This window comes from Otolemur garnettii, unplaced genomic scaffold (genome assembly GCF_000181295.1).
Source record: "Otolemur garnettii isolate 467f Iridium unplaced genomic scaffold, OtoGar3 scaffold00204, whole genome shotgun sequence".
NCBI lineage: Eukaryota > Metazoa > Chordata > Mammalia > Primates > Galagidae > Otolemur > Otolemur garnettii.
The window spans coordinates 1,520,309-1,528,180 of record NW_003852599.1 but is presented as its reverse complement, the minus strand read 5'-3'; the positions used below and the strand labels follow the sequence as shown (position 1 = coordinate 1,528,180).

The 7,872-nt window shown below is 44.6% G+C and overlaps 1 protein-coding gene across 1 annotated transcript in view; it reads left to right on the top strand.

Annotated features, from left to right (window-relative positions):
- CSMD2 (CUB and Sushi multiple domains 2) overlaps positions 1–7,872 on the top strand; it is a 575,968-nt gene that overhangs the window by 379,137 nt on the left and 188,959 nt on the right. The gene's annotated exons all lie outside the window — the stretch shown is intronic.

The window sequence follows — 7,872 nt, the reverse complement described above, 5'->3', positions numbered from 1 at the left end:
GGCTTTGTGGGACTACTTTGCATAGGAATTTGAATTGTACTCAGAGATTAAAGTGGAGAAATGCTGGCTCTGAACTGTCAGGCATCAAAAACATTTCTCCTTTCAACCGGGAACTCTCTTAGCGTGGCAGCTGCTAGCAGCCCTGTTCGCAGCTCCTGCCCAGGGGCGCCCCAGCAGCCTGGAGCAGCGTTGGCAGCTCTGTGAGTTTTTGTGTCTTTCAAGCTGCTGCCGTGCTTGCCTTCTGTCCACATCTAATGTTCCCCCATTCCCCAGGATATCGCCCCATCTCGGCCTTTGCGCCCCTGTTAAATGCTGCCTTAATGCCTTTGTGGTCAGTCGCTAGGACACGCAGGGCAGAGCTGGCAGAAGAACCAGGGCTTGAAGCAAACACAAGGCTTATTATGCATCTCCTCCATCCTACCTCGCCACACAAGACAGGTTTTTACTCAATTTTACACACTAGCCATCTGTTCCACCAAACTATGAACAGTTAGAAAACAGATTAAGCTTCCTGAGGGCAGGAAGGAATAAGGTCAAATGTGTGTACCAGGCTGAACGTGCACAGTGGCTGATGCCTGTAATCCTAGCACTCGGGGAGGCCAAGGCTGGTGGATTGCTGGAGCTCAGGAGTTTGAGACCAGCCTCTACTAAAAAAGAGTTTGAGACCCCATCTCTACTAGAAAGAAAATTAATCAGGCATTCTGGTGGGTGCCTGTAGTCCCAAGTACTCAGGAGGCTGAGGCAGGGGATCACTTGAACCCTCCTGTTTGAGGAGTTTGTGGTTGCTGTGAGTAGACTGATGGCCACTGCACCCTAGCCTGGGAAACAGAGTGAGACTCTGTCTCAGAACAAATGTATGCACGAAACACAGTACCTGGCACAAAATAGGTGCTCAATAAATATTTGTGAAGATGGATGAGTAGTGAGTGTCCCCAAAGGCTGTTTGAGGGCAGTATGGTGTCCAAGAGGTGGGAGGTGTGGTCCTCTCTTTTGGAGAGCCATGGGTCTCTGCTGAGCAGAGAATAGAAACCTAAGAGGCCTCTCAACTTACGCAGTCCACAAAGCCAGATCTGAGCACCTGGCCACGAGTCGGGTGGACAGACACTGAAGAGGGGGAAAGCATCACCCAGAAAGGACAGACAGGTGGCAGGGAGGAGAGAGACCACTGAGAACACACTGCACTTGGCAAGGGGTCCAGGTCAGCTCCCAGGTCAGAGAGGACTGGGCTGGAGTCCTGGCAAGTCATATTTTGCCCTCTGAGCCTTTGGTTTTATCAGCTGAAAAACAAAAGGAGAGGCATTTGCATAATTCATAACGTGAATAATTGTTACAACATTAAAAAACCCAAGCCGTCAAAAAAAAAAGGAGGGGTAACAATAAAATATGCACAGAAAGGGCAGTCCCTGGCATGCAGGAAGTCCTCATGAACGTGACTGTGCCCTCACTGGTGCGTGAGGTTAAGGAATCTTCCTCGGCTTCACATCCCTGCACCTTGAATGTTGTTTGACTCACCGGGGCCTGGGGCCTCCCTAATGGGAAGTGTCGGGGAAGGCCTCCAGAGCCCTGACCCTTGGCTAGACTGCCTGCTGTCTCCACCCAGCCACTTACCAGCCAAGTCACCCTGGGCGAGAGACTTGATCTTTCCGTGTCTCGGTCACCCCATCTGTAAAATGCAAATTGATAATGGGAACCTCTCGCGGGCTTATGATGGGCACGGGCAGTTCCTGGAGCAGTGCCTAGCCGAGAGCCCTCACTGAGGCTTGGCTGTTAGCATGGACTTGATTTTAACCATTTCTTTATTGGGCAGATCAGATCGGGGTTCTGTTTGCTCCGCTTTGAGGGATCAAGTGATACATTTTCATCCTTCCAGGTACCTACCCCAATTGAGATATAAACAGACTTTACTCTCTGACTTCCAAGATCCCCACAATCTGGTCCACACAACAGCATCTGCCATTCTTCCCCAGTGAAGTCAGCACTTTGGAAGTAGGATAAGCTTTGGAGTTAGAGAAGCAACATGAAACTCACAGCTCCAGCCCTTCCCAGCTGTGGAACTGATAGGCTTAGGTTAGGTTAACTCCGAGACCTCAGCTCCCTGGTTGGCAGGAGGGGGATAATCTTGCATATCTGATGCAACCGTTTGCCTGAGAAACAGATGACCAAGCAAAGGAGTAGACCGTACAGAACCCAGTCTGAGGGTTGTGAGTCAGTGGTCATTCAGCTTCTGGCAGGCATCCATCGCCTTGCCCTTGTAGGCATCCATCGCCTCCGATTTCTTGGGTTTTCTCCTAATTCCTATTGTTCTTCGTGGACGCACCACTGGACCACTCTATTGGACACTTGCTCTTACATTATTACATTTTTCTTTACTAGTTCCATGTACCTTGGTCCCATCTCCCCACCAAGATTGTGGGCAGTTCCAGCGCAGAAGCCCAAATCCCCACTGCCCTTGATCTTGCAGGGCCTCAGTCCCAAATGAGTCAACCCCAATAAAGAAGCCTCAGGACTTGGTAACGGCTGAATCCTTCCCTCTAGTCCCCGCACTCCTGAATCCGGTGCTCCTTGACCAGAACTCTGTTGAGGCAGTGAAGCACTCAAGACCACATAGAAGCACGTGAGAGAATTTGACCTTTGTTAATGGATCTTCAAGTGGCTCACTCTTTCATAAGCAAAGTCTTAATTTGAAAATTAAAATGGTCTTATTTATTCTGTCCCTGGAGGGGGAATGCTGTAGGTTTGGGAGTAGCTGGCAACAGAAATAAGAGGCAGCCTGTTGGGGGAGCTCAGGGGGAGCCGGCTAGGTTTGCTCAGACTGATGGGCGTATGACGCCAGCCAGGCTGTCAGGGATCTGAGGAGCAGCAGCATATCAGAGAGGCAGAGCAAGGGCTAGATGCCACCCACGGTGGCCGAATCCAGCATTAAAACCCTAGAGAGAGCTGGGTCTTTTTTTTTTTTTAAAAGTCCCTGGGAACCTGCCCCTCCTTTTGTCCAAGCTGTGGGAGAGCGTTGCTTCGTAATCAGCATCTTTATCTTTTCCAATTTTTTTTTTAGTTTTGTTTTTGATTAAGTATCTCCACCTTGTGGACAATTAAATGCAGAAGCTAATGGTCTTTTTGAAAATCTTTTAATATATGCTAAGAGCCACTTAGCTTTTGAGAGGCTATAATAGGACAAGGGAGAAGATGGCTTCTCCTAAATTTAGAAAGAAGGATGATCATCCAGCAGATCTAACGCAGGGGGTGACTAACTTTTTCTTAAAGGGCCAGATAGGAAATATTTCTGACTTTGTGGTCCATAAGGTCTTGAAACTCTGCTGTCACACTGCAAAAGCAGCCTTATAAATGAATGGGGCAGATTCGGTGGGGTCTGTGAGCTCGAGTTTCAAAATTAGTTTAAAATCACAAATTTCCCAAGAAAGACTCCTGAGTAGTAAAAGCTGCTACACAAGGGTGCCTGGCTAGCTCCCTGCCACCCGTGTGCATCTCTTCCTTGTCTCTTTAAACAGTCACAGACACCAGCATTCTGGGAGGCCAAGGCAGGTGGATTGCTTGATCTCAGGAGTTCAAGACCAGCCTGAGCAAGATCAAGACCCCATCTCTAAAAATAGCCAGGTGTTGTGGCTGGCACTTGTAATCCCAGCTACTCAGGAGGCTGAGGCAGGAGGATCGCTTGAGCCCCGGAGTTTGAGATTGCTGTGATCTATGATCCCGCAGCACTCTACCAAGGGTGACAATGTAAGAATCGGTCTCAAAAAATAAAAATAAATAAACAGTCACATACAACTGGGAAGGGGGCAGTCAAGGATGGTTTCTTTTTGCTTATCTTTGACCTTAAAGGAAAAAGCAAATAATCATGCCCCGCTATGGTAAGTGTTTTACAATTATCAACTCAGTTCAGCTTTGCACCAAACCTAGAAAACAGATGTAGTATCACTACAGGGGCACAGAGAGGTGAAGTCACTTGCTTGTACGTGATGGAGCCAGAATTCAAATGCGAGCTCTTGGCTACCCTGTTACTGTATTTTTCTTGAATTATATCACGAGAGAGACTATGACTTTCGACCGTTTTGTGAAAGACTTAAAAGCTGCTGCAAATAGAAGGAAAGCAAGTTTTCTACTTGTCACATCCCCGTAGAAAATTAAAACCAAAGGAAACATAGTGCCTATCACAAAAGACGATGAAGGCAGGAAAGGCACACAGAAGCAACAGAAATTGACAGCCTAAGACACAATGACAGTGGTAAGACAAACGTATCAGTTATGACAGTAAAGGTAATTAAACTCCCTATTAAAAGACAAAGACTCTGAAGCTGAATTTTTTTTAAAAAAATCTGCATACACAAAACAGAAAAAGGCAATAAATTATCTACAGCAAGTATGTATTTTCACTTTTTAATTTTTAAAGGAATGTTTGGTATTTGCAGAAATTTCAAGCGGTGCACAAGTGCAATGAAGTTCAGAGGGAAAATACTCATTTTGCACTCTCATTCCCCAGAGGGAAATGGTTTAACAGTTGGGTATAATCACATCCATGTAATTTTCTCTTTCTGTATACCGAATGTGTTACTTTTCTAATTAGAAAAAGACCCAAGTCCTCATGGAATACTATGCAGCCATTAAGAAGGATGGAGACTTTACATCCTTCATGTTCACATGGATGGAGCTGGAGAATGTTCTTCTGAGCAAAATATCACAAGAATGGAGGAAAAAGTACCCAATGTACACACCCCTATTATGAAACTAATTTATACCTTTTATACGAAAGCTATAACCAAATAGCCTAAGAATATGGGGAGGGGGGAGGGAGAAGGGAGGGGGGCATGGGTGGAGGGAGGGGGTTTGGAGGGATCACTTCTGAGGTTTTTCTTATAGGGGTACAGGTGAATCTTTCTAAGAGTAGAATGTGAACGTTTTAAAGCAATAACTGAGAAAATGACATGAAGGCTGTGTTGACCAGTTTGATGGAAGTATTTCAGATTGCATGTGAAAACCCCACACTGTATCCCAGAAGTGCATTAATGTACATAGTTACCATTCAATAAAAAAAAAAAAGAAAGAAAAAGACCCAAGTCCTATAATAAAGAAAGAAGATCAATTTTCCTCATCCCGTAAAGAAATCTGAATGAAATCTGAGCTCATCTGGTCCTCCAAGGAAAACTTTTAGGGTAGTTATTGAGGGTGTCACAATCTTATATCATTTTTGTGACAAAGATATAATTGTGCCTTACGCATAAGAATTCTGAAAAATAGGTGAATTGACTTGTTCCAAATCACCCGGCTGGTGATAACTGAGCACTTACTATGTGCTAAATACTAAGCCAAGTGCTATTTTATTGACTTGAGAGGTACAAATGCTTATTTGCTACGTGGACATATTGCATAGCGGTCAGGTCTGGTGTTTTGGGGATAACTCTCACACAATTAGGGTACATAGTACCCTTTAGGCAATTTCTCTTCCTACACCCCTCTGCTGCTCTTCTGAGGCTCCAACATTTGTTTTCCCATTCTCTCTGTCCGTATGTCCTCACTAGTTAGCCCACTCATACATTAGAACATGCAGTGTTTGACTTTCTGAGTTATTTCACTTAAGATAGTGGCCTCCAGTTCCATCCCTGTTGCTGCAAAAGACATTCTCTTTTATGGCCCAGTATTTCATGGTGTGTTTGTGTGTGTGTGCACAGGGGTGCCAAAAAATGTATGCACACTTGAAGAAGGGAAAAACTGTGTTAAAATTGTAATAATAAATACCAATAACATTTGTTATCTTGCATCTCTTATACTTGCAGAAGTCAAAAATGACTTAAATATTACAATTTTAATACAAGTATTTTCTTTCTTAAAATGTGTATACATTTTTGGCACCCTCTCTATATATTTATACACACACATATAGACATACCACGTTTTCTTTATCCAATCAACCATTGATGTCCAGACGCTTAGGTTGATTCCATATCTTTGCTATTGTGCAATAGTGCTACAATAAATATATGAGGACAGGTGTCTTTTTGATATAATGATTTCTTTTTCTTTGGGTACATGTTCGGTAGTGAAATTTCTGGATCTTCTAATGGAAGATCTATTTTTAGTCCTTTGAGGAATCTCCTTACTGTTTTCCATAGAGGTTGTACTAATTTATATTCCCACCAACAGTGCATAAGCCTTCCCTTTTCTCCACATTCTTGCCAACATCTTTTGTTTTTTGTTTTTCTTTGTTTTTGCTTTTGTTTTTTCTTTTTTCTTTCTACCTAGAGTAAGACGGTATTGCATTGTGGTTTTAATTTGCATTTCCCTGATGATTAGTGATGTTGACCATTTTTTCATGTTTGTTGGCCTTTTGTATATCTTCTTTTGAAAAATGTTCGTGTCCTTTGCCTCCTTTTTAATGTGGTTATTTGGACTTTTTTTCTTGTTCAGTTTGAGTTCCCTGTAGATTCTGGATATTAGTCCTTTGTCAGATGCATAGTTTGTAAATATTTTGTCCCTTTCTGTAGGTTGTCTGTTTATTGAGTATGTCTTTTGCTGCAGTGAAGCTTTTTAGTTAAAGCTTCCACCAAGTGCTTTACAGACTTAGTCCTATGGAATCCTCATGACAACCTTATGAAGTAGGTACAGTTATCCTTATTTCACAAATGAAGACGCTGAAGCTCAGAGTGGGTAAGTAACTTGCTCAAGACCACAGCTAAGGGATTGACAGACTCAGGGCTCAAATCCAGGTATTTGGACTTCATAGCTGTTACTTTCAACCACCAAATGAGGTCTGTCTAAGACCAAAGTTCATTCTTCTGCATTCTACCACAAATAGGGGAAGACAGGTGGGCGGAGCAGAGGGCAGTAGGGAGGCAGGGCTAGAACAAGTAAGAGGCTACCTCCGTTGCAGGACTGAGGACCTCCAGAGTCACTCTGTCAGAAGAGAGGACATTCACTACTTCTGGTCATTAATGCTGGACAGGTACATGCCATTGCAGAAGCAGCAGTCAGGGTGAGGCTTCCCACACCCACCACCTGTTAGAAACACAGGCTCTGGAGCCATTCCACCCAGGTACCAATCCTAGCTCTGCACTTCCTAGACTGTATTCCTGGCCCATCACCTAAGCTCTTTGCAGCTCATCTATGTTCTCTCCACTATTAAATGAGACCTGCACCCACCTTGCAGGTGGTTGTGAAGAGTAAGATACAAGCAAAGAAAAAGCACACAAAAGCATAGGGCCTGGCGTAACACAAGGTCCGTGAGCACGCCGTCTTTGCGTTGTTCCACCCTGTCACTGTTCCCAATTTCTCTTTTCCTTACACAGCTTGGGCTTCAAGGGTCAGGAGGTGTGGCTTCTCCCTCCCAGAGGATATCCACCCCTCATGAGAAGCTCAGAGTATTAGTCAGTCTGGGCTCACATAGCAAAATACCACAGACTGGGTGGCTGAGACAATAGAAACGTATTTTCTCATGGTTTTGGAGGCTGGACGTCCAATATCAAGGTGCTGGAGGGTTTGATTTCTCCTGATCCCTGTCTCCTTGGCTTGTAGGTAACCACTTTCCATGTTCTCACATGGCCTTTTTCTCTGTGCACCTGCACCCCTGGTGTCTCCTCCTCTCCCAGCAAGGACACCAGTCCCACTGAATCAGGCTCCACCCTGCAACTCTTTCTACCTTGTTTACTTCCTTAAAGGCTGTCCTAAGATACAATCACCTTGTTGGTGAGGATTTCACCTATGAATCTGAGGAGGACAGAGTTCAGTCCATAACACCCAGCATACACCGTTCAATCAATATTTAATCCCCTCAACAAAGCATTTATTGGCTCGGCACCTATAGCTCAACCGGCTAAGGCGCCAGCCACGTACACCTAAGGTGGCGGGTTCGAATCCCCAGCCCGG